At 37.3% G+C, this 27915-nt stretch overlaps 1 long non-coding RNA gene across 7 annotated transcripts in view; it reads left to right on the top strand.

Annotated features, from left to right (window-relative positions):
- The window catches only part of LOC309615174, a 166875-nt gene that overhangs the window by 105427 nt on the left and 33533 nt on the right, over positions 1-27915 (top strand). For 3 of the 7 annotated variants that reach the window (XR_014236585.1, XR_014236586.1, XR_014236587.1), the window contains exon 3: positions 38-15010. This is a non-coding gene — a long non-coding RNA (uncharacterized lncRNA). Of the gene's footprint in view, positions 1-37; positions 15011-27915 lie in introns of those variants that run through there. The other 4 variants (XR_014236583.1, XR_014236584.1, XR_014236588.1 and 1 more) reach the window with 3 other exon arrangements.

Below are 27915 nucleotides of genomic sequence, written 5' to 3'. Positions count from 1 at the left end.
AATTTTTTACCATAATATTCTACTATGATTTTTTCAGTGATCCATTGAAAAGGCATTTCAGGATTTTATTGCAGAATACAAAAAGAAAACACAAGAACAACAACAAAAAATTGTTCTATTTGTATCACGGTCTGCTCCATGACTCAAGGTCAGTTCTGAAGCCAACAAAGAAAAGTAAGCCAAGGACTGAATTCATATTTGGACTGTTGCATTCTGGGTGTGTCATGGAGCTTCACAACCTTTTAGGTTAGATTACTTACTCTGTCCTCCCCCATGATCCATGTGTTTTTCAGGAAGAACTTCCAATGGAAAAGGCTCTGGTCCATACCAGCTGCAAGAAATTTGTTTATAATGATCAATTCAAATGAGAAACAGTGATTGAACACCTATCATACAACAGAATCTGTGCTAAGTGGCAGGACACAAAACAAGGAACCAAATACTGGGTCTGCCTTTCAAAAGCTCAAGCTGCAGTGGAAGAGAGAGGAAAGAAGATGGAAAGGGAGAGAGAGAGCAAGAGAAGGAGAGGGAGGGAGAGAGAGAGGGAGAGGGAAGGGAAGAGAGGGAGGGTGAGGGAGAGGAAGGGAGGGAGAGAGGGTGGGAAGAAAGGAAGGAGAGACAAGGAGGGAAGGGGACAAGGAGGGATGTGCCATAGGACTTCCACGGAGATAAGCACTATAATAGGAGAACAAAAAATTGCATAGGAGAGGAGGAGATATGAGCCAAATCGTTTAAATAGTTCAAAGAAGGAGTCTTTTCTTGAACCCACCTATGAACTAAATTCTCTATTTGATTTTGAAACAGTAGAGGAACATCCAGTTTACCATTTCTTATTCCTTTTATTTTAAAATTAAGTTTTTTTAGCTCCTAAAGATTAGAGTTTACAAATTGAGATGATACTTGCTAAGTTTATAGTATATCTCACTGCTTTCAACAAGCCTCCCTAGTTTCATACACAGTATTAAAAAAACCCAGAACTCTTCTAGTCTCCCCCAGCCCTTGCAACTTAAAGCAAAGGGAGACAGCCTGTACGGGAGTCTTCCTGGCAGCAAGTGGGGGTTATTTTGGGAAAAGTTCTGGGTTAGGGAAAAGTTCTGCCAATGGCTGCCCAGGCATAGCAGGCAACAGGTCATCAAGATATGCATTTACATTCTCATTTTACAGTTGAGGAAACAGTTACAGAGAGGAACTGCATTGCTCAGGTTCATATGGCTAGAAAGTTCACAACTGAGATTTGAACCATGTCTGCCTGATTTCTAAGCTAGTCCTTATTTCAACTATATTGTCATCATCTCTTTTGGTAGCAGTTTCTTAGACTTTCCTTGTTTTTGAAGGCCTTGACGGCTTGGAGGAGTATTCGTTAGGTATTTTATAGAATGTCTGTCAACTGGGATTTGTCTGATGTTTTTCTCTTGATTAGACTTGAGTTATATGTAATTTTTTTTTTAGTAGTGGATTCTTTATAAGTGTGCTGTATATTACCCAAATGTTTGGGATTATGTTATTATTATTAATTTCTAATTTAATTTCATGTGTAAAGGAAGAATGCTATTAATTGTTCTTTTTTTTAAGTTTGCGCTTCAAACTATGGCCTTTCATGATAGCATTTTAAAAAATATTTTTACTGAAGTACAGTCAACTTACAGTGTTGTGTTAGTTTCAGGTGTATAACAAAGTGATTCAATTATACATATGCCTATATATAATCTATTCTTTTTCAGATTCTTTTACATGTTATTACAAGATATTGAATATAGTTCCCTGTGCTATACAGTAGGTCCTTGTTGTTTATCTATTTTATATATAGTAGTGTGTATTTTTAATCCCAAACTCCTGATTTATCCCTCCCCCCACTTTCTCCTTTGTTAACTGTAAGTTTGTTTTCTATGTCTGTGAGTCTACTTCTGTTTTGTAAATAAGTTTATTTCTATCGTTTTTTAAGATTCCACATATAAATAATATCATATGATATTTGTCTTTGATTTACTTCATTTAGTGTGATAATCTCTAGGTCCATCCATGTTGCTGCAAATGGCATTATTTCATTCCTTTTTATGGCTGAGTAATATTCTATTGTATATATATACATGGTACTATTTTTGAAGCACCTTTTTTTTAGAGCTTGGTGAATATACCACGAGCAAGTCAAAAGAATGTGTATTATGCAGTTATTGAGTTCTTTTGTGGCATAAGTATCAGTTTGGGCCACATTAATGTTGTTCATGTTATCTCTGTCTTTTCTGATTTTTTTTTTGTCCAGTTCTATCAGTTGTTGCAAAAAAGGTAATAAAATCTCCAGCTATGATTGTAAGATTGCCTATTCTCCCTTTCTTTCTGTCAGTGTTTGCAGCTTTGGTATTAAATACACACATTTATGGTCTCTGATGAACTGGGATCATTATTGTTAGGTGATATCTCTATTTTAATCTGGTAACACTCTTTGCCTTAAAATTTATTTTATCTAATATTAATATAGCCACTCCTGCCTTCTTATGCTTCCTGCTTGCATAATATATTTATTTCCATTTACTTTCTTTATTCATATCTGTGTCTTTTAATGTTAAATGTGTCTCTGATGGAGTAGACAGTATATAGTTGGGCCTGACAGTTTTGTACGTTGTGACAATCCTGGCCTTTTAGTTTGAGGAATATTTTGAATTTTTACATGGCAGGATTGTGGACCACAACAAAGGACAGAATTATTAGCTTTTAATGTCAAAATCCATTTTCTAGGTTTTTTCAGTCTTCAGGTTAGAGATTTCATAAGCTGGATAAGGTGAATAGGAGGGCAACCCACAGAGGGGTGAAGTTTACATTTTGAGATGCTGTCCAGCTCACTCAGAGCTCAGCAACATTTGCTCCCAGAGCCAATAATGTTTGGAGCAGTTGTATTATCGCATAGAAACTTCCTGGGTTATTTATATCTGCCTTGTACAACCTTGAACAAGTTGCTTTACTTCTCTAACTATAATTTTTATTTTCTGTAAAGAATCTCAACTTTTTTGGATTCTTGAATTCTTAGCTTAAAAATTCCTTCACCAGTGAGACCTATCACTATCACATGATCAGAAGTTTGCCTATGTTCCTTTTTCATAATATTTTCTATCATGGCACTAATCACAATTTGTAATTTTTATTTATTGATGTGTTGAACTTTTTCAATGTCTTACTCTTCCAATAGGCTGTAATATACATGAGGACATCTTTAATTAATATTTTCATCTACAAATATCTAGTCTCTACTCCAATACTCTGACATTATAATAATTGTTATCATTTGTTGTGTATTTCTATGTGCCAGACATTTCTCTAATTATTTCTATGTAATTTTCACAGCAACCCTATGAGGCAGATGTAATTATTTTTATGCTTATTTTACAGGTGAGGAAAACAATGTAAGATCCAAAATGTTCAGTAACTTTCCTCAGGATAAAAGCTAGAATAAGGTACAGAATTTGGCTCAATACTATTTCCTTAACTAATCCTTAGAAATAGTCTATACTCGCAAACGTAGAGAATGGACTCGAGAACACGGGCGGGGGAAGGGTAAGCTGGGACGAAGTGAGAGAGTAACACTGACATATATACACTACCAAATGTAAAATAGATAGCTAGTGGGAAGCAGCCGCATAGCACAGGGAGATCAGCTCGGTGCTTTGTGACCACCTAGAGGTGGGATAGGGAGGGTGGAAGGGAGACGCAAGAGGGAGGGAATATGGGGATATATGTATATGTATAGCTGATTCAGTTTGTTATACAGCAGAAACTAACACACCATTGTAAAGCAATTATACTCCAATAAAGATGTTAAAAAAAAAAGAAATAGTCTATATTGATTCATAGGAACGAGGTAAGTGCTCAGAGAGTATTTTTAAATGGAAGCTTAAAAGCTAACCATTTGAGTTTTGTGCTAAATAATTTACACAGAATCATCCAGTTTAATTCTCTCAACAATGTTATGGCACAGAAGCTGTTGTAATACTATCTGATAATTAGGGATCAAGTGACTGGACATAAGTCACACAACTAATTATTTAAAAGTTAAAACTTAAGTGCATATCTTCTCCATTAATCTTCCTTCTACAATTTTTGAGAGGATAAAATAAAGGAGGATTGTGAAGCCTCTTTGTAAAGTGCAGAACAACTTCTGGGAGAGAATTCGAATAGAATAGAGTCATGGACAGTCTATGGTAGGGAGGAAACGTCACCTAAACTCTTCCCATCTCTTAATATCACATTCTTTGAAATGAGAGCTTGCAACTCCTCCCACTAAGAGTGGAAGTCTATGTAACCACCCCTCTATTTTGCTCTTGCCTTTATGACTTGCTTGGCCAATGTGACAATAAACAATGTGACACCACCAAAGGCTGGAAAATCACTTATTTATTGGGACTTTTCTGCCTGGTGCTTTTGGGAATACTACAACCATCGCCATGTGAATAAGTCTGGCCGAGGCTGTGTGATAATGGGAGACATGTGGCCTGTCACCCTGCTGTCACTGATCCAAGCACCAGACCTGTGAGTAATGCCATCCCGACCACCTGGTCCCAGATGAGCTGCTACATGAGCCCAGACTAGAACTGCCCAGCCAACTCACAGAATTATCAGAAACAATAAATTTTGTTGTTTAAGACAAAGTGTTTTGGGGTGATTGTTACATAGCAAGGATCAACTGACACAATTCCCACCTATAATACCCTCTTTTGTTTGCACCACCAGATAAATGTTCCACGTGGTAGTTGTGGTGAAGGAAGAGATGTTGTAGTGAAGATAAAGTAAGCAGTTGGGATCAAGGTGCCCCATACTACGTAATAATCATACTATGTAATTTATTTGTATTTAGAGAGAGGGAAATATGAAATCTACAGCGGCTAAACACATGCTAGGCTTAATTGCAAATAATCATGCTGTAGATGAAATACTTGGGGTGATTATATTTTATTGAAAAGAATATTACAGAGGATCTTTTTTTCTATTTTTTTTTAACATCTTTATTGGACTAAAATTGCTTTACCATGTTGTGTTAGTTTCTGCTGTATAACAAAGTGAATCAGCTATTGTATACATATATCCCCATATCCCCTCCCTCTTGAGTCTCCCTCCCACCCTCCCTATCCCACTCCTCTAGGTGGTCACAAAGCACCGAGCTGATCTTTTTTTTTTTTTTTTCTATTATCCAAACACATTAGCTGGCTCATTTTTCAAGACATCTTGGAAAGGACATGAATTAATTTTCATGCTAAATTTGTTCTGCAATGTTGGTCTCATTTGAGGAATAGATGTTAAGAAACACTTCTGCAATGTTTCCTCCGTATCATTTTGTCTAATCCTCTTTTAAACAGAAGGCCTCTCATATAAATGCAAATCTTTGTTGTTACTTAAAACTGTAGATAGAATTTATTTAGTAAATGGTAAACATTGCCAAGATGATGGTAGTGAGCTCACAAATCCAAACATACAGTTGACTATCATCGATCAGAGATAAATTGGATATTTTTATCATAAAACCAACAGAAGTCCACTTAAAATATACAATACTTAACGAGTTATAAGAGTTTATATTTGTCATTGTATGGGAGAACTCATTCAAATACCAAATGCCAGGCTTCTTTCTCCTTGGGCAACTCGGTCTAGTCTTTTGTCTTTGGCCAAATAGCATATGCCATGCACGTGGAACAAACACACCAGAATATAAAGAATTCTGCTTGATTCTCAGTACTATAATTTACAAGCCATGTTGTGGAGGATAGACTACTTAATAGCTTTGCAAATAAATTTTCTTATCTTTAAAATAGCTAATATTTATTGAATATTTTCTATGTGCCAGATACTGGACAATATGCTTTATATGGGATATCTCATTAATTCTCACAGAAACACTATAAAGTAGACTTTTCATTATTTTCATTTTACCTAAAAGGAAATTAGGTTTGGAGAGTTTAAGTATCTTGTCTAAAATGATAAAGCCTGTGATTTGTAGAGCCAGGATTCTAGGCGGTTCTGACTGCAGAGCCCAAAAGTGTGATTACTCTCCCATAATTATTCTCTCTCCACCTACCTCCATTTCAGTTCTCTGGGGAATTTTCTACCGTTTCAATATCAAAAGATTATAATACGGATAAAAAAAATGAGAATGCATATGCAAGAGTTTATGTACTTGAAAGCACTATACATGTTAATATTCATTCAACAAATAATGATAAGCAGCTACCATGCAAGTAACAATTGCCAGACTTTATTTCAACCAACACAGTGTATGGGTACAGACAGTTTACTCCCGTGCTAAAAGTCAGAATTGTCCTCCATGACACCAGTGTCAAAAAGTTAACAATGTATCCAAAATATTTTCGTTGCGTTTAATAACTCTGTCGATCATCTGTGAACATATAAAAATATTTTTGAATTAGTATGTATATCTTCATTCCCTACCTCTAGGGTAACAAGTTCCATATGTTTATTCTTAACTCGGTTGTCCTTTTGTTTGTGGCTTAAAGTCTTTCTCAAATTTCAAAGAATGTTTCTAGCATTCTGATCTATGAATGAGTTTATATTCAGTTTATTTAAATCCTTCATGATTGCATAGACTTCAATTATATCTTTCTAAGTCTTTGTTTTCCCGTCTTCACAATTTAAAGAGTCATAATATTTTTGAAACTCTTTTTAGAAAGATTAGGTGTTGTCTGTGTAATGCCAAACAGCTGGCTGAAAATGGAATAAAGAAAGGAAACATCAGGATGTATTCACATATCCAGCTGTTTGGCATTAAGTAACTGTGTTTCTAGTTCTCATCCATATATTCAGAGGCAGAGAATATGTGACCATCTCCTTCTGTCTCTAAAGGTTACTGAGTGGTGCAAGAGGACAATAGGGTTTAGAAATGATAAATCAGGATGTCAGGGTATCAACACATCCAAAGAGGTGATTGGATTCAATTTCTGTTCTCTGCCTTTGAAACAATAAGATGATTTTCCTCTAGTGACTTGCAGTGGCAGAAAACTGAAAGTGGGTTTCCAAAAAGAAGCTTCCAAGAGTGTTTAGTAACCAGATGGGGGCTTTGTTGCTGTTGTGGTAGGTTTTAAGGTTAGGACATCCTGTGGTTTGCTAGGGATTAGAGAAAGTGACCAGGAAGAAATATTAAGGAAGTGTTCTTGAAAACCCTTTTCTCAAATCAGGCCTAATTGTCTAACTTGTATATGGTCACACTACTTTTGTCGTGTACTGCACAAGACATCTTACAAGATAAATTAGCTACAATATTTGGATAATGGAAGAAAAAGGCCATTATAATATTACATGCAACGAGCAAAGTACTGCGGTTTCTAATTAAGTGCTCAAGTCTGTTGTACAATGAACTATTTGTTGAACTTTTAAAATATAATTTGGAATCTTTGAATAAATGACTTACAGCCATGCAATAAAAACAGAGACATTTATGCCGGAACACATGGATTGCATTATCTTTTCTGGGGCTTGCTTGCTCTTCCACTGACTGGGCCTGACTACCTGGTATAGCGAGGAAGCAAGGAGCCAGGTGGCTGGGCAGGAAGGACCCTGCTCTACCTTGGCTGGCAGTAAGCCAAAGGCCGTTCTGAAAGGAATACTTAATTCAGATTAGCTATTGTCTGGGAGAGGGTGCCTTCTGATATGGAAATGTTAGTGACATCAAGGACAAAGTCATTTCAGTAGGGCCCAGGGAACTATGTAATATTTTAAGGATTCCTTGGGTCATGTTGTTCAACTACCCACTTCGTGAAATTTACCTTCAGGGAGAAATTGAAAACCTTCCTTGTACATGGATATATAACTGAAGTACAAGAGAGCACATGCCAGCATGTTCATGCATATATTTTGATCCCCTTAACAGTCTTAAATAATTTGAAGTTCCCGTTTACTTGGATGTCATGGCCAGAAACCGTCTCTCAGTTCTCAGAAAAAAAAATATCTTAAAGATCCACAGAGGAGGCTCTAGAGGTTTCTTGGACATCAAACCTCTCTTACAAAACATTTTTGATGAGTCAAGTGTAAGCAAATCAGATTCATAGAGGCCAAATTTTTCTTGACAAACATGAGCTTAGTAACAAGGGGATGGGGGTTGGGTGGAAGAAAGAAGAGGTGGGAGGGCGGGGTCTTGGGAAACATGTGCTGAGTTTCACTGATCACAGAGTATTATATAAAGATTTCTGGTTTTTTTTTTTTTTTGCACCATACAAAGATTTCTTGATACATAAACACAACCAGAGCTGCATTCGCTCAACACTGCTATTGTTCCAGAACGAAATCTAGTGATAATATTTGGCTCAGTTGCTATTTATTATTTGTGGTATTTGTCCAAAGTGACTAATATACAACCCCCCATGTCACAGTTCTGCACAGTAATTGATACTACAAGTATCATTGAGAGCCTTTTTTTTTTTTTCAGAATTAAAACACTTTTTAGCTTAGGAAACGTGAATATAATCACATCTAGATTTCAGGAAGTACAAGTAAGGATTTCAGAAAAGGCTTCCTATATAAGGGATATTTAAAATGAGTTTTAAAAGATATGAAGGATTTAGCCATTCATAGAAATATGGTCATTTCAATAAGGTAAAAAAAATGCTTCAAAGTACAATAAAACTGGATTGTATATTCAGGAAACTACAAATAGTCTAGATTCCTAGAATGTCAAATTTGAGAGGAGAGAGAAGGTGATGAGATTGGAAAGGAAAGCAAGGCTATGATCATGGTCATGTACTGAAGGTGATGATTAACCTTAGAAAGATTGTAATGAGGAAGAGGAGTGATTCTATTAAACAACATGTTGGCTGCAAAGAGGAAAATGGATTCGATGGAGCTAAAACTATAATCAGGGTAAAAGACTGTAAAAGATTTGAGTGATGTAGTATTCTAGGAAAGAGCTGAGATGGGATGACAAGATGCGGAGATTAAATAAAGACAATCCCTTTCTCAAGTTACATTACTTAGAGCATGGAGAAGTAGTATAGAACTTTCCCATAAGCACAGACTCTGGAACACAGGGTTTGGATTAGAAGTGTGGGTTTAAATTCCACCATCATCGCTTACCAGCTGTGTGACCTTAGATAACTCATTTAGTTTCCCCATCTGTCAAATGGGGATGAAATATATCTTACTCATAGGGTTGTTATATGAAGATTAACTAAGTCAATATATAAAGCTCTTAAAAGAGTGTCTGGCAAAGAGTAAGCATTGTATTATTAGTGCTACATACAAGTATTGTGCCAAGTTCTTCATGTATATTTTCTAAGTTAACCTTTAAAATAACCTCATAAGAAGGGCACTGACATCCTTATTTTTCAGATGACAATACTGTCACTTGGAGAGTTTGCATAACTTTTCCATAGTCACAGAGTTAGTAAGTAATAAAGATAGAGTATAAGCCTAGAGCCCCATGCTCTTAACATTTTGTTTTGACTTTGGTGAAAGTTCAGGCTTCCTTGTCTCTAATAGGGAGGAACTTGGGAACAGTGTAGTGTGTATTATCCTACTTGTGTCGAGGACAGACTGCGTGTAGCACCACTCTTCATGGAGATGCCTTGCAGAACATAGAACATAGAGAAGTTAAAATTTAGGGCACCTGATTTAAATATCAGCTCCTCAATTTATGATTATTACTTGGAGAAATGTCTTCATCTGGGTGTGGTTGAAGCTGGAAGATAATCAAGTTGGACAAAGCTCTTTGTCAATGATAACATGCCAGATAAACCTTAGTCATTATTGTCCCCTTAAAATGAGTGAAATAATAGTTAATCATGATCATGACTCCCTTTTTCTCAACCACCAAAGTAAGCCATAAACGAAAACCATCCCTCTCCAACATCGTTGATTCTACATGTTCAGAAAGAATGTCTTCCATCACTTTGCATTGTACAAAAATTTGAAAAGGTAATTGTGTTGCATCTTACCTCCTTCCAGCCAGCACGACTTTAGTATGACTCAAACATTATTCTAAATCATTTATGGTATAAATTAAAGCTCCTTCAAGACAGGAGGAGACAGCAGTTAGACCATCAGAGAGCAGCTCCAAATTTCCTAAAATAAGATCTTTGGTTCCTTAGAAGATTCTTGAGCATATTTCCAAGAGTCCATGAGAATTTTTCATTTGGCAATTTCATATCAATGGCAATCTAAAATATGTACATAAGCATATTTTTTGACCATCTGATGGCAACCTCACAACTAATAATTGTAGCCATATTCAAAGACTTTTTTTTTTTTTTTCTCAGTTTTTGGCCGTGCGGAATGTAGGATCCTAGTTCCCCAACCAGGGATCGAACCTGCGCCCCCTGCATTGGAAGCATGGAGTCTTAACCACTGGACCACCAGGGAAGTCCCTCAAAGACCTTAATAGTGTTTTTGTTTTGAGTTTGTTATACCCCGGTAGTTCTACTTTACCGTGGGCTAAAGTGAAAAAAAAAAAAAAAAAGGAGGCAGAATTACTATGTAAATGGTGAATTTCTGCCAAGTGAGGGCCAAATGACATCATGTTATGCTTTTGCAGTAGTTGGAACAGAGAAGAGAGGTGGAAAAAATGACCAATCTCACAGCACACAGATGTATGGGCATGATGGCTGCAAAAGATCTCGAACCTTAGCGGTGAGTACCATGTTCCTTTGTGAGTGGTTTTTAGTTTCAAGTAAAAAACACATCCGTCACATTAGATAAATGTTACTAAATTAAATTTTACTGGGTTGTATCTTTTGTCTGCATATAATTAGTAAATGTGTTTGAATTTTATAAATTAAATGATTTATAGGCATAAGAATTATATCTAGGTTTAGATTTGCACACATTTTAGCAACATTATAATAAAAATCATTTAAATCAACATCAATATTAAACTGAACTTTTGTTTCTTCTAAGTCTGTCCATTACTCAACTTTGAGAAAAGTAAAATAATGGAAAAGAACACAGGCTTTGGAATCAGATAGAACTGAGTTCAAGACCCAGTTCTATTCCCTGGCTGTGTCGTCTTGGGTGAATTGCTTGAATTTTCCAAACCTTAACTTCTTTTCTAGAAGGTATTCATTACAATAATCACAAACACATAATCAATTTGTCCTATGTGCAAGAAATGTTTAAAGTACTGAACCTAATTAACTCTTACTGTTAAAACAGTCCTATGTATATTTTCTAAGTTAATTTTTAAAGTAACCTCATAAGAAGGTTATTTACATTTATTTGTATTTACAGGTGAAGAAACTGAGGCATAGAAATACTAAGCAATTTGTACAAAATCAACAGCTATTAGAACATAGATCTAGATAATCTGACACTAGAGTGTACTTAGTTGCACTGCCTTTCAAACATCCACTATGGTTCCTTAAATACATTTACATTATATATATTCCTATGCAGCTTTCCAGGATTAGTTTCTGAACTCTGCCCTGACACAAGTTCCATGATTGCCTCTGTCCAAACTGACAGAAGCACATTTGGGGAAAAGCTGGGAACAGTTCCAGAGAAAATCGCTACTGGTGTCAGCATGAAGTCTAATTCTTACCGAATGTTTACTAACCACTGGGCACTGTGCTTAGCAATTTACATGATTATCTTACGCGAGCATTAAACGACGCTGCTAAAAACCGTTTCATTTAAAAAGGAAACTTTTCTAAGTCTAAATAACATTCCAGTGTATGTATATGCCACATTTTCTTATCCATTGACCTGTAGATGGACCCTGAGCTTGTTTCCATTTCCCGGCTATTGTGAATTGCGCTGCAGTAAACATGGGGGTACAGATATCTCTTCAAGATCCTGATTTCAGTTCCTTTGAATACGTATCCCGAAGTGGGATTGCTGGATTATATGGAGATCCTGCCATCTGTCACAACATAGATGAACTTGGAGGACATAATGCTAAGTGAAATAAGCCAAATACAGAAGGACATATACTACATGATACCATTTATAAGAACAGCCTAAAGTAGTCAATCTCATAAAAATAGAGAGTAGAATGATGGTTGACAGAGGCTGGGAGGAAGAAGAAATGTGGAGATGTTGGCCAAAGGGTGCAAAATTTCAGTTATGCAAGATAAATAAATTCTGGAGATGTAATGCACAGCATGGTGACGATAGTTAACAAGACTGTTCTGTATACTTGAAATTTGCTAAGCAGACCAAAACAGTACCAGAAAGTCTCTGAAAATTAGATTGTCATTGGAATCACAGCTCACAGAAGGAGGCAGGACCTATGTGCTAAACCTAAATAGGGTGACTGATGCTTAAAATTAAAATTTTAAGCAAGACTCAGAGTCTCCTAACATAATAGCCTAAACGTCTAGGAAATCATCCTTTATACCAGAAAAATCACATCTTGAATAAGAAAACACAATCAAGTAATACCAACACTGAGATAAATGAGATGTTAAAATGACCTGACAATGATTTTAAAGCAACCACCATAAAATGATTCAACAAGCCATTACGAATTCTCTTAAACAAATGAGAAAGTGATAAGATCTCAGCTAGAACTAATTGAGTTCAGTAAGGTCATAGGGTAAAGATCAATACCTAAAATTAATCATATTTTTATATAATAAAATGAACACGTGAAGCTGAAATTAAAAACAAAATACCATTTACAAATTTCTTTAAAGAAAATGAAATACTTAGGTACAAATCTAACAAAGTATGTATCAATATCCTGAAAATAGCAAGAGATTTTTTTTTATTGAACAAAGCAGTCAAACAAATACTGATGAACGAATCCCCTCCACTAAGTTAGCCAATGTGGGTGATACAAACAAAGTCCAGCCTTGGACTATTTTCTGAGAGTTTAGAATGTAAATCAGGAAGTAAAACAAGCATGAATAAGAGAGCTTCTACAAGAGAATGGAAGTGACATGGAATAGTACAAAAGCTTGAGATTAGGAAGGTGGAAAATATGTGTTTCAACCCCAGATCTTCTACAACTAAAGCAGTGCTGGGAGGGAATTTAAGATTTGTGTGTAGACTTAGAAAATTGTTAAAATCTGCAAGGCCCATTTCCCTCATCCATAGAATGGAGCTAATAATAGCTACTCACAGTACTGCAAAGATTATATGAAATAACCTATTTGGGCTAACGCTCAAGTTCTCCCTCTGGTTCAGTCACCCTCCAGGTATTACCACATGTATGTTTGCATCATCCCTAAGAATTAGGTATGATCATCATTCCCACATTACAGGTAAAATAAACTTCAGGTTATTATTTTCCCCAAGGTGTCACAGCTATTAAACAACAAAAGTGGGTTCCAACTCGTATCTCTGTGAACCCAGAGCCCAAATTCTTAGCTGCTACATGCTATTACCCGGCAATTCTGGTTTGTTTTTGTTTTTGTTCATTATCTCACTTTTTTTTTTTTTTTTTTTCAAAAATCACTATGCTGAGGGCTGGAATGGGATGATGGGCACATAGAACAAATTATTAGTCTAAGCTCTCCTCTTTAAAAAAAAAAAAGTTGATTTTCTAAAAAAGATATATTAAGTTGTATACCCCACTCTTTGCCTCTGTTCCCCCTGCCACCTTCATTAGATTTTAATTCCTAAATCACTCCCATATACAATTTGTTTAATTCCTCTAGGGCTTAATGCCCTGTATGTAAGGTGGCATTTTTATTTTCCTGTTTGGCAGGAAGAACTCAATTTTTCTCTACTACTGACACCTCTCATTCCCATTGTATCAAACATGCTTGTGGAGAAAGTAAAGCAAAATCTTAGCCTTACACCTCCAATTTCCACTTCCCCAGAAAGTATCTAGAGACATATTCAGTAGGACATAATTGAAGAGATGCACCTGTGGGACATCCCCTCGAGGAGACTCCCACCAGAGAGAACCAAAGCTCACGGAAGATAATTCATGTTTTTATCCCTGGATTTCAAGACTTCACCTATAAAAATATAGCTTGAGCTTGGCTTCCGTTTATAAAGTATAAAACCTGTATATTTTAGACATACCTTTAAAACACTAAAGGTTCCAGTTATTAAGGCTCATAGAATGTTTTCTGAGGATAATTTTTACATTATATTATAGGTAATAATTGTTTATCAGAGTGACCGATAGACCTTGTGATCCTCACATAGGTCACATTACCTGTGAGGACACAATGGTATTTATTTATCTTTGAATGTTCAGCTTGGTATGGTGGCTAGCACATGAGAGACAGTCAAATATTTGTCGATTCACTGACTGAATGAATATATGAATGAATGTCAGCAATGTATAACTCAGCCATCTAAGGGATTACTGTGATGGTTAATCTTAGGCGTCAACTTAGTCCATGGAGTACCCAGATAGTTTGTTAAATATTATTCCTGGTGTGTCTTTGAGGGTGTTTCTGGATGAGATTACCATTGGAATCAGTAGATGGAGTAAAGTAGATTACCCTCCCAAAGGTGGGTGGGTCTTATCCAATTCACTGAAGGCCTGAGTAGAATAAAAGGTTGAGTAAGAAAGAATTCTCTCTCTCTGCCTGAACATCTTCAAGCTTGGGACATAGGTTTTCTCCTACCTTTGGACTCAGACTCAGACTGGAATTTACACCATTGGCTCTCCTGGTTTTCAGGCCTTCAAACAGACTTGAACTATACATTGGCTGTCTCGGCCTTCATAATCACATGAGCCAATTCCTTATAATTAATCTCTCTCTCTCTCTCAAGTTTACCTTGTCTCTACTCCATATCACTCAACTTCAACCTCAGGATGCAGAAAGCCAGATTTTCCACTGTGTCTCTTGCTCTTAGACCAGGAGTTGACATCCTCTTCTATGTGCTTGGGGGAAGGTTTGAGGTTTGCCTGGCTCCAAATAGCTAATCCAAGGAAACATCTTCCATTCCTCACTGGAATATTTCTCCAAAAGAAAATTGGAGGCTGCTGTGGCTGAGCAATTGGAAACACTTTCCAGTTAACATGTCATAGTTCTGCATTAGCGCCTCTCCTTTCTAGAATTGTAAGGGTGCACTGAATTTATATATATATATATATATATATATATATATATATATATATATATATATATATATATATATATAAATTCATATATATATATTTTCATATAAATATATATATTTTTATAAATGTATTGGATGCTTTCTATGTGGTAGGCACTGTGTCAGATGGTCCCTAAACATTATCTCATTTATTCTTAGCAACAGTTCTGTGAAGTTGGCACTAATATCCCAAATTTACATCTGAGAAACTTGAAGCGCAGAGAGGTGAAGAAGGCAGAATTTAAACTCGGGTCTGCCTGAATGAAAAGCAGCCCTTACCACCACGTCACCCCGGACAGCTTTATTATCGACTATGACACTTGAGTGAGGTTAAAATGACGCAGTTTGGTGAGGAAAGCCAGGCTCATAGGCTCATGACCTTTGGCTATGGAGTTGATCCGAGTCTATTTTAACCCTAGGGGGTGTTGCAGAAGTGACCACAGTGGTGCTACTTTCGGAGTAGGGACTGTTTCTCTCCACAAAATAGACAGCATGTTGACTATGACTTGGGCCACAGAAAACCTGCCAGCCATGTGCTCCAAAGAAAAGTCAGACTCCTCAGGAGAAGTTATCTTTTCCAGATTGTACAAACTTTGGAGAGCTGAGCTTAGTCAGGTTAATGCAGTTTAACGCAAAGGCAAAGTAGGAGGGGAAAGAAAGCCAAACTAATGAAGGTCTGCCTTTGATCTCTACTAATCAAGGCATTTCATGAGGTACTTTATAATCATGTAGTACTCAGTTGCTAATGAAAATGGTTTAAGTATGATTTTACTGGAGAGATCTAAGAAGCAGCCATCTAGGGAAGCAAGCCAGATATTAGGTAACTCAAGACCACTCAGGAAATCAAAACAAAGTTACAGCTCCATTAGCCAAGTGTAATGTTTTTGGAGGGAAGGCAAAGGGGCCCAGGTAGCCAGAAATTTTCCCTGCCTTCATTCTCTCCGGGGAAAATATCAAGTACCTTGCACGTTCTGGGGCATCTTAATCCCTATTCTTAACCCTTATTCAGGCAGGGCTACAAGGCTTTTCCCACCTTCGCACACTAACACTCAGCCGTTTACCTTATAATAATTTGTCTTTCCACTCTTGGTGGAGTCTGACTTGCCAGATGGACACTTAACCGTTGAGTGTACACGTTCTGGAAGGAAGGAAATGTCTCTCGGGCTGTGTCTGATGGAAAACAAAGATGTCCAGTGTATTACTGTACATTTCAATAGCACTTCATATTTGCATAGGGCTTTATCATAATGTTTTATTAGTGATTGCCTATAGCAACCCAGTGAGGGAGATGGAGATATTTTCACCATGCAAACAAAATTGAGGCATCTTCAGGCTAATTTGCTCCAGCCCACACAGCAAGGATTAGAAATGCCATACCCAAGGTTACTGTTTTCAGAGCCTCGCTTGTTTCAAGTTCTCTGAGGTTGCAGCTCTGATGACACAAGTCCAAACCGAAGTTGAATAACAACTTAAGGTGGTACTCTGAGTATCCAAGCTAAATATAAATCTTGTATGATGTGCAATAAATACATCGTAATGGAAACACCGTAAGAGTGGTTTGCCACTTTCTTTTTTATTTACCCGATCTCACGTTTTTGTGGTTCTCCCAGTTGATCTTCAGTGATTCTTCTCTTATGCCTCCTTTCTCCATTGTACTGCCAACTGTGAGCATCTCTAAGGGTCTAGTTCCTTTTTTATGCTACTACTCTCTCTCCAGCTTCAAATAACAGCACAGTAATAATAAATCCAAAATTACCAAATTATTCTCTCTCTTCCAAACTCTGTCTTTCATTCATTTGCTGAGTCAACACATATTTCTTGTATCTACCACATGCTAAGGGCACAGGAAAAAGAGATGATTAAAACTTAGTGCTGCCTTTCATGTAGTTCACAAGCTAACAACACATGGCCACATAGAGAGATTCCAGTATTCTGTGCCCTAATGTCATAATGATTTTGGCATTCGTAGAGCAGAGAAGCATCTTGCCCTGCCTGGGGCTGGGGAGTTATGGAAGGAATCCTACAGGAAATAAATTTGCTTTAATTTTCAGTCCCAATTTATCACACAATCATTCATATATCTGGTGATTAATAGTTTAGCAGTTACTGTGTGTAAGTCTAGAATGTGAATACAAGCTGTTACGTAAGACACTTACCTGTGACCTCAAAGATTTTACTGTATAGGCAAGAAGGATGGAACTTTCTACAAAACCAGGAGGTTTCCCCATCATATTGATATTTGTCTTTATCTATCTGGTTAAACAATTTTTATTGCTCACCTTCAATGTTTGTTTTTATTTTGTATGGTTCTAGTGGAAACCCAGTTTTTAGAAAGATAGTTTTCTTAATGGAAAACTATGTATCTATCAATTATTTACCATGTAGCTGAAAGGAAATTTGAATTTACTGCTTTGTTCCTCATACGGGAATTATTAATAGTATTGATACAGTAGGAGTGTTGTGATAATTAAATTACAGGGATGCTATTATAAAAAGTATTTTTGAAGTGTAGCCTGCCCACCATGTGAATAACGGCTAGATAATTTTTACATTTAAGTATGATAAATTTATCTTAAATCTGAATTTTATTTGCAAATCCATGAATAAAGAGGTTATTAGATCTGTTTCAAATAAGATAGATTATAAAATGTTTAATAATCTTGAATCTATTTTCATCGTATGCTCCAAATAATATGTACAATGTTAGTAACTGTCAAAAGGCCTTGAGAATCAGAATTTTAATTTTATAAGAAAGATTCTAGAGATCATCAAGTAATATCTCCCATTGTTGCAATAAGATAGTTGGGACTTAAAGTGGTTTAGTGTATTTCCTAGGGTCACAGAACTAATTAAACATAGATGTGGAATTAGAGCCCACCTCTGCTGATTTCTCATGCACCACACATTATTTGTCAAATTGGGTTAATTTCTTGCTGGAGGCAAATTACTTAGGTTATATTAGGCCAAGGCAAACAAGATCCCATCTGTGTGATATGTGATCCAAAGGGTTTTATTCCTCTGCTGTTCTGCTTTACTTAGCACCGTGTTATACACGAGGTGGAGTGGGAAACATGTTGACACCAAGAATAAGGGACTCTTATAGGGCAGGCATGGAGACTTATATCCCATTATGAGGTCCCAGAAGCTTGGATCACTTATTCCTAGGACTTAATTCACTGCCATCTCCAAGTCCCACTGCCCCCCCATACACACACACACCCTAAAGACCTATTTGAAACGATCCTCTGAATGGTCTCCTGAGAGACGGAAGAGGTAGGCATTTATTTACTGGTTCCCATTCCACATTGTTCAAGGGTTACTGCTCAGGGAGATAATTCACTCACAGCTCCAGATATGATGCCCGGTGGTTGCAGAGAGAGCAGACACACCACAGTGGCAGGGCAGAAATTGAGACACGTGAGGTGCAGCTGTAGTAAATGTCCTCAGGCTACACCTAAACTAAGCTGCTGCTGATGCAGAGAACGAACTTATGGTTACAGGGGGACGGGTGTGGGGAGGGATAGTTAGGGAGTTTGGGATCGACATGTACACTCCGCTCTATTTAAAATGGAAAACCAACAAGGACCTACTGGACAGCACAGGAAATGCTGCTCAATATTCTCTAATAACCTAAATGGGAAAAGAATTTGAAAAAGAATAGATACATGTATATGTATAACTGAATCACTTTTCTGTCCACCTGAAACTATCACAACACTGTTAATCAACTATACTCCAATATAAAATAAAAAGCTGAAAAAAATATAAAACAACAAGAAATAAATCTTATGATAAATTAAAGGTAATATAGCTTTTATACATTATTAAAAAAATATAAGCTTTGTTGCTGAAGCCATGGCTGGAGCAGGGAGTACCAGAAAGAGGTGAGGACAAACATAACAGGCCGGCCCTTACTCTGTATCTATCATATATTCTTCTATGCAAACATTACTAAAGTACTTACTAGGATCATGTATTCTTTTTATAAACACTAATATAATACTAACTGTGCATCATACAAACACTAACATAGTACTTACTATGCATCATACATTCTTCTGAGTGTTTTCCACATGTTAAGTCATTTAAAACTCCCAATAACTTATCATGTAGGCACTAGAACTATGTGCATCTTGCAGATGATAAAATTGAGACAGAGAGGTTAAGTTACCTAAGTTCACACATTTACTAAGTGATATAGCGGGGAGTTAAACTCAGGTAATCTGGCTCCAAAGACCATGCTTGAACTACACTGCACTAGGCAGTGCTTGGGAGGTGAATAACGAGGAGAAATGTTTTAATTTCTAAGTTGGCATAAAAAGAGGAACTATGCATGACATACAGGACTCTTAACAAATGTGAGAAAGTTTAGTGTAATCATGCAGAGCATGAATTTTGGGGTCAGACAGGTATTAGTTCACTTTCTCAGCCTCTTTCTAGCTATCTTGCACAAGCCACTTAACCTTTCTAAACCTCAATTCTTTCTTCTGTATAATGGATCATATTTATTTCAGAGGGTTGTTATAAGAAATATTTTTAAAGGGCCTCGAGTACTCAGTAAGTCCTTAAGAAATAAATGGTAGTTTAAAATTGTATATTTTTTGTAGAACTTTTATTATTTCATATACCTCTTCTGCTTTTGAAAGGCCTCTTTAAAGAAATGGGAAACTTCTGGCAGTATATGGCTCAGAAGGAGGCAGGAAAGTTATTTATTTATATATTTGCTTTACAGCTGAAATTTTTTAAAATGTTTTTCCTGCCCTTGGGCAACATAAAAAGCAAACAGTCCTAACACTGAACATGACTGAGTTCTCTCAGAAGAAAAATCCAGAGGCTGCAGCACGTTTGAAGCCCTGGAGACAACAGATCTGGGTTAGAAGCCCAGCTCCGTAACTACTAATCTGCTATGTAATTTTTTTTTCTTCTTAATATCACTGAGCATTAGTTTTTGCATCTTTGAAATGGGTATTATAATAATAATGCTTATTTAGCAGTGGCGTCCTGACAATCAAAAGATGTCATGTAGGTAAACTGACTGACCCATGCTGTATACTAAACTACGACTGGTGGGAAAGAAAAATATGAGACCAAAATTCTGTACAAAGGAAAAAATTCCTTGCTATGCTTTTTCTTTTTTTTTCCACTCTTATTTGCCTCCTTATCCTCTAGGGGGTACCTTCTGTGTATAAACAAGCATGTACTTGATTCTTAGCCCAATGAAATGGCAAGCGGCTAAACACAACGGGGTTAGTCTATGACAGAATGTCTAGTGTTGAAGTAGAGGCATTGGTAAATAATGACAAGGCAATGCAAATTTGGTTGGCAGAATATAATTTTTGAAGAATCCTTTTCAACGCATGAAATAGTTGAATTTTTAGGGATAGAGGGTGTTCCAAAACTGTGTTTTATTGGTGGGTGATAAGAAGATGGCGGTAAGAGATGGGTAATAAGAGTCTCTCTGGGTGAGAGCTGTACCTGATATGTTCCCAGGAGATTCAGATGGGACACATTTGACCATGCAATTGCTTTTTGGTACTACACCCCCCCCCAAAAAAAAAGAAAGAAAAAAAAGGTTAAGCAGCAGTTCTTGTAGTTTTGATGTCAGGGAATGAGGACTGGGTCATATATAAGACTACAACTGCATGCCCTTTGTTTGGGTCTTAGTTTGATATTTGGCCAAGGTCAACATTGGTCAGATGCCTGATTGCCTCTTAGGAGGTGATTGGATCCAAAGCACAGCATGTGGTTCACAGTACATCATTAATGTGATGTTGTGGATGAGATATCCTGGCACTCATCATTGTCTAAATCCATTTGGTACCTGGTGTAGATTGGTTCTGGGATTTGGAAATAAAGTAGGCATTAACCAAATTCTTGTGTAAATTTAGTGATATTAATAGAAATAACATATATTTCATAGATCAGGACAAAGGCTCACTCCCCAATACTTTCTGGGAAAGCCCTGGTGGGGAGTCTCATCCCTGTTTATAATCTTCTCATGTCTCATGCTCTTCCATGGTAGCACCCGCCTTCCCCTCACCCCTACCAGTCTTCCATGCTGAGGGGTCCTGCCAACGAAGCTACAGCTTTAGGGTAGTACCTCATACTGTTTGTTGCTTATGACTACTGAGAAATGCTATTAGCTGTATCAAGAATACTATTTCCCAACTTGCCCAAAGTTTCGACATCCTGGAAATTCCAAAATGATGTTCTGCTCCCTTAAGTCTTCCTAGGACTGGAAAAATGATCTGTTTTCTGCAGAAAAGGGGCAAATGCCTTTCTCTCCCACCCAGAGGCAGACGTACTCTAGGACACTATAAGGGACCCTAGCAATGTGTTCATGTGATTCTACGTTTTATAATATTGGCAGCATAAATTTAAACTGCAATCAGTTAAGGCTGCTGTCTCATTTTTTCCACCCCTCTGTCATATATATCCTTGTGTCTAGTAGTGCTGGAATGACTAAGGGTATTTTGGGGATCCAGCTAAGGGAGAGTTGAATTGGAAGACTCTTTAGTTTGGATTTAGTAGAATACATGTATGTAGTTTGTAGTTACTTCTATATTATAATTAATACATTTTAAGCACCCAGTATAGGAATGGCTTCTAGAAATATTTCTACCCCATGTGGTGCCTGATACAGCATTCGATATAAAGTTCAAAGCCAGATGACTTAATGTGATATTAATGGGTCCTCTGGCATCCAGAACTAGAATTATATGGCTAGAGGGGAGGAAGAAACAAACTTGAAATGCATGAGCCAGGAGCTAATTTTGGAAAATTCTACCATTTTTTAAATGTATAAAAGTACAAGTAGGAGATTTAGTTTTCATCGAAGTCTAGAGAAAATGGAAGCTCTCGTCTGTCAAAAACATACTTGATGATGTAGCATAGATAATTTTAAATTTACCCTATGCTTTTGTCTTGATGTAAATCACAAAAATGAATTTTATCAAAATTCTTTGTTTGTAAGGGCACAGTCCTGAAAAATACGATAAAAAGCTAATTAATGTTTGTAAGAGAAGTTGCATGTTTTATTGATCAGATACAACAGAGCGAAGACTGAACTACCTTTCTATTCTTTCTATAAAAAATATCACAAGAAATGTTGCTCTATGAATAGGCGGTGATCAAAGAGTATGTAGCCAATAAACGTTAAAAAAAAAAGAATTATAGAAACTATTGGGTATAAAGTAGGCTACAAGGATGTACTGTACAACCCAGGGAATATAGCCAATATTTTGTAATAACTGTAAACAGAGCTTAAGCTTTAAAAATTGTATATATATGGAGGAAAAACAAATAAAGAATCACAAAGGTGTGACAGTTAATTAAAATACCATTTTTTGTGGCTTTTTAGATAACGTTTGTAGTGTTTGTCAGCTTTTTACATGCTATAACTTACTGTGGATCCTTTTTTCATGAATAAATATTCCTTTTCTTATTTTGTCCTGATAATTTATATTCATTTTCTCCAAATAGTATATCCCAATTGTGTAAACTTCCAGCATCACAAAACCTCTACCTGCTTCTGCCTCTCCCCTCTGCACATTTTGTCACCCAGTCCTGGAATGGTTGTGTGTCAGTGGTGCCTCTGTGTCGCACAATGAGCTCCTGTTAAACAGTTCATTCAGCTCCTGCCCCACCCGCTCTGCCACTGCGCAGCTTCCAACATGGTGCATGGGATTGGGCCAGGAAACGGGAATCATTGTGACCTGTCCCAGACCTAGTGCGACCTCACTGTCTGTCTCTCATCTGAATCACTGACTCAGTGAAGCTGACAAACACTATAAACGTTATCTAAAAAGCCACCCACTCTCACCACCACAGCCTTTCAGGCTTTCTCTGCCCAGGTAGTCAACCCATAGATACCTGGGGGACCCTGACTCCTTACAGAGACAGGTCTGAATCTCAGGACCGGCTCATGCAGGACCCCAGCTCCAGAAGATACTCTAACTGAGGTAACCAAGAGGGGAAAGAGCCATGTGGGTGTGGGAACCAAAGTTTTTAGAAAATTCCTAGGAATAAGTTTAAGGGAACTGAGTCATTAACTAGACCATGGGCAAGAGAAATGCTCTTCTTTGAAAAATAAATTATATCATACCACTCTCCGGCTTAAAGCCTGTCTGCAACTTTCCTTTACATCTGAAATAAAATGGAAAGACCTGGCAATGGTCTTCAAAGTCCCTCATGATCTGCCTCTCTCTCCAAACTTTCCAGCCACATCTGTTGCCATTTCAAGGCACTGTGGCCCACTTTCAGCCCATCAAACTTGTCTAGATCTTCGCCACCTCTGTGCCTCTAATATACACATCTGACTTTCTGAACATTCTTGTCTATACTCTTTATACAGTTTTTACCTACTCATGCTTCAGGTCTCCACTTCAATGTCTCTTCTTAAACTTCTTTTCAGAAAAGTCTTTCACAACCACACTACCTAAACTAGATCCCATCCCTGATTTTCTATCTCAGCATCAATCACTTCTCACTTCTCACAATTGTTTGATTAATCTATACACTTGTATTTTTGTCTGAATCCTTCGCCCACACTGTAGACACTTTATGGCACCTAGAAGATTCTCCAAAGATGTTTGCTCATTACCTTCAAATGATATTAAAAATATAGCCACAGGAACCTAGAAAGAAGATACACATGATGCAACTTTAAATTTGTGTATAATTCCAGATCTACTTATCTGGATAGATAGATAGATAAATATTTACTGAATAAATACATGCATAACAATAAATACATAATACATGAATACATGAATGAATCCATAAACTGAAGATAAGGATCAGAATCAGAGTCAGGTGAACTAGAGTGGTTATAAAGACAGGCACGTATTACCCAGGGCACAGCATTTAAGAAGACACTCACTCTAGGTTTCTGCAGTGTTCTTGTAATATATGCTGATTCCGCGCTCGCATGAACTTAAGAGAGAGCTCCTTAAATTTTCAGCTGTAGCCACATTTCTTATCTCATCCTACCCTGGGCACTGAAGTAGAGTTCTGGCAGCGCTTCCAAACAGAGACAGATGTACTACACTCGCCTTTACCGACTACCATTTGGGGTGGGAAGAAATTACGGTGGCTTAAACATTCATGATTGGCATGAACAGCTTCATTCCTTAGCCATGTTCTTGCTGGCATGGATCTTGCTAACTTCTAGGACAGTAGTTTTCCATCTTCAGTAGGCACAGAAAATCACACAGGATGCTAATTGCAAAGTGCAGGTTATCGTCCTTCACTCCAGGGATTCGGATTCAGTGATCCTCAGAGCACATTTTGAAACTCACTACTGTCGTCCTTCTCGATATTATCGAGCTGGATAATTCATTGTTGTAGAGGGCTGTCCTGTGCACTGTACAATGTTTAACAGCATCCCGGGCCTCTATCCACTAGATGCCAGAAGCACACTCACTCACAGTTGTATAACCAAAAATACCTCTGGGCATTGTCAAATGTCCCCAGGGGGATAAAATCACCCCTGTTGAGAACCACTGCTATAGAGAGTCAGCACCTAGATGTAGATAGAATTTTGGCCTTCATGTGTAGGAGCGCACAGCACTCTATCACACCAAACAGTTCATACAGTCTCCAATTTCTGTGCTTGAAACTTGTGAAGTTGTAATTTTGCAATCTGAATTGCCAGTATAATGCAGGAGGGCCTGAACTTCGACTCCCACTTAAGAAGTAGTGTTTTGCAGGTGGTTGTCTCCAGGGTGTGTTCAGGGTCTTCTGTCATTGTCATCCAAAGCTGGAAACTTCTGGCTGGGTGCCTTCATAATATTTTCAAGCTGTTGTGTACACGAGGCCAATACATTCAAGTTAGGGAAAGAGCCCTCCAAGGAGCTGGAAGTAGGTCTCTATATCTCAGTGGGAGCTCTCCACCAAAGGAGCCAAAATTGAAGCTTATCTTGGCTCTTTTGCAGCAGAACTTGCAAATGTTATTGAGACATATTTTCTGGGGTCTAGAGGAAGGTGAAAAATGAGATATTTGTCATAAAAATTGCCAATGGATCAATTTGGCCCTTTTTAAATTAAATCTGTTGCATATACACATCCTGTAGGACACTTTTTAAAAAAAATCTGATATTAGCTCCTCACACTCCATCATAAATTTGGTCCTTTGTGAAAGAACTTTGGAACTGAAAAGGAAGGGAGTGCATTTTGTGGACTGCAGAGGTCTGCTTCTTGGGGATGGTGGTCAGTGTAAATGCGAAGCTAAGCATATGTTCCTTGCTCATTATTTGCTGAGAAAAGGTTTTCGTGTTAAAAAGGACTTAGATGGTGAAATGATAGGACTTGCTGTGTGAGCTTGGGAATGGCTCTTCCCTCTCTGACTCTCACTTTCCTCACTTGTAATTTGAAGGAGTCTAACTAGATAATATCTGGTGTCCCTCTCAACAAAAGTGTTTGAAAATAGCATGGCTGGAAGCTGGGCTTCCTAACCACTGGCCATTTGGTGCCTTCTCTTGGCAGATAATGGAGTCCTCAGTAAATCATCCTCAGAAAAGAAATTAAGTCCACAGTTCTAAGTGTCTCACAGATTTGTTCTTGTACATCAGTAATTTAAAGGAGGGCTTCCAAAAACAAGTGAGATGACTCCCTACTTGTAACTAAGATATTTCCATGACTCACTCCAGAGAACTTCAGAGCAAATATTGGGTTGGCCAAAAAGTTCGTTCGGGTTTTTCCATAACACCTTATGGAAAAATCTGGCCGAACTTTTTCGCCAACCCAATACTTCGATGATACTCTTGGCACTGAGGAGGGTTCCTTTTGCTCAAGATAGTGATGATTCCCTCCCCTCATAGAACCGATGGCCTGGGGATTAAGAAAATAGTGGACAAAAACTTACAATTTCCATGAATCCTCTGAGCTAGAAAATGCATTTAGAGAGAGATAATCTAATTTTCTTAAATTATGATTATTTTTCTTTATTTTTTTCTCCTCTTCCCTGAAAAGTCAGAAGTGATTTGTGGTATTAAAGAGAAGAAACTGACATAAGTCTTGGAATCAGATATACTTAAATGCAATACTAGCCATGACTCTTGCTATCTGTATGATCTTGAACCTCAGTTTTCTATTTGCAAAATAGGAACAATATTTTGCTGGGGATGTTGTGAAAATTAGATTTAATACAAATACCCAGCACATAAAATTTGTTATATATCTATATTCTCAGAATCACTGGACAAATGAAAAGTCAATAGCTAACAGGTCACTCACCATTTTAGACAGAAGAAACTTTCAAGAATGTTGGAGAATATTGGGTTCATGTAATTTGCAAAATCCAGGCACTGTGTCTCTATAATGCCAAATACTTGCTAAACTTAGAATTATATGGAGAGATAATTTTAATGTTTTTATGCAGATGTTTGGCATTGTATAGATATAATCAAAGAACAGCTGGAATATTTGCTTTTTATCATAACATATCCTTTGAGATCAGTCAAATTCTCTGGGACAAGTAGGATAATGATGACAAAGAACCCTGAGTCTACTCTATTTTCTGTGGCAGAGTTTTGAATCTAGCACAGTTGAAGAGATAGGAGAAATATAAAATTTAACCTTGCACATTTCCAGAACTCCATTTTTGCTTTCATTCATTCAAAATAATTTATTGAATTCCTGCTATATGCCAAAGATAGTACCAGTATAGTCCTTGACCTTATAAGGACAACTGTCTAGTAGATAGAGAGATATTAATTAATTCATCACATAAACAAATATAAAAGTGCAACTACGATAAGGTCTTGAGAGAACCATGGTCCTATGAGTGCACATTGATTTGACTTTTCAATGGTTTTTCTAAGGAAATGGAATTGATATCTGGGGGAAAATAAAAGAAAACTGAATCAATGGGAAGGAAAAGGATTCAAGGCAGATGGAACAGGAGGTGTCAAGACCCAGTGCCATGAGTATAGAAAGTATATAGAATTAAAGAAAGTCTTCGTGTCTAGGGAGGCTCAGTGAGAGAAAGAGAGATGACAGTGAGTTTCAAGAAGTAGAGATGGCTGGCCAAATCACATATGACTGTTTCAGGTTTAGCAATAGCCAAATCTTTCCCATTATCCTAAGAGAAATGGGAAGACACTGATGAGAGCTTTAAGGCAAAGGAGATGATTGGTCAGATTTATGCTTGGAAAGGTCACTCTGGCTAGTAGGTGAAGAATAGATTTTGGGGGGAAGCAAGTAGAGGATGCAATGAAACCAGTTAAGATTCTGCTACTGAAGTTTCTGTGAAGGATAATCATAGCTCAGAAGAGTGTTTTGTTTAAGAGTTAGAGAAGAAAAACACAACTATGGAAGAGACATATGGGATGTAAAATCCACTGGACTTGGTGTGGACTGACTGTGGGCATTGGATAAGTGAGAGGGGGATGTCAGTGGTGATTTTTAGGCTTCCTATTTATGCAGCTATCTCTAACATGGGTCCTTTGTTGGTATCAGGACATGAGATAAGCAAGGGTCAAGAGTATTAGAAAACCATAAATTAAGTTTGGGATATAACTTTAGTGAGACTTTCGGACATTGAAGAAGAGATATTCATAAGGATCCTAGAGAAGAGTCCAAGCCAAATTGAAGGTTTTTCCAGGATCACTACACCAGAGAAAGTGTAGTACATTGGAGAAGGTGAAGCATGGTAGGTGTCGGGGGGTAGATGAGAGATGGGTACCGGTGTCCAGCCGGCCGGCCTTACCTCCAGGGCTCAGTGAGGAGCCAAGTGCTGAGCCTCACGAAGAGACTTGGATGATTTGGGTATTTTCTGGGACAACCACTTCCATCTCTTTGTGTCATCTCTCCTGCTTTTTTCCTAGATTCAAAATTCTATTTTTTTAATTTAATGTATAATTTAATATTTTAACACATATATGCTCACATACATGTAATAAAAGTTAGTGTTTACATTATCATGTC

This window comes from Balaenoptera borealis (assembly GCF_965194805.1).
Source record: "Balaenoptera borealis genome assembly, chromosome: 17".
NCBI lineage: Eukaryota > Metazoa > Chordata > Mammalia > Artiodactyla > Balaenopteridae > Balaenoptera > Balaenoptera borealis.
The sequence above is the reverse complement of the archived record's forward strand: the minus strand, read 5'-3'. Positions and strand labels throughout refer to the sequence as shown.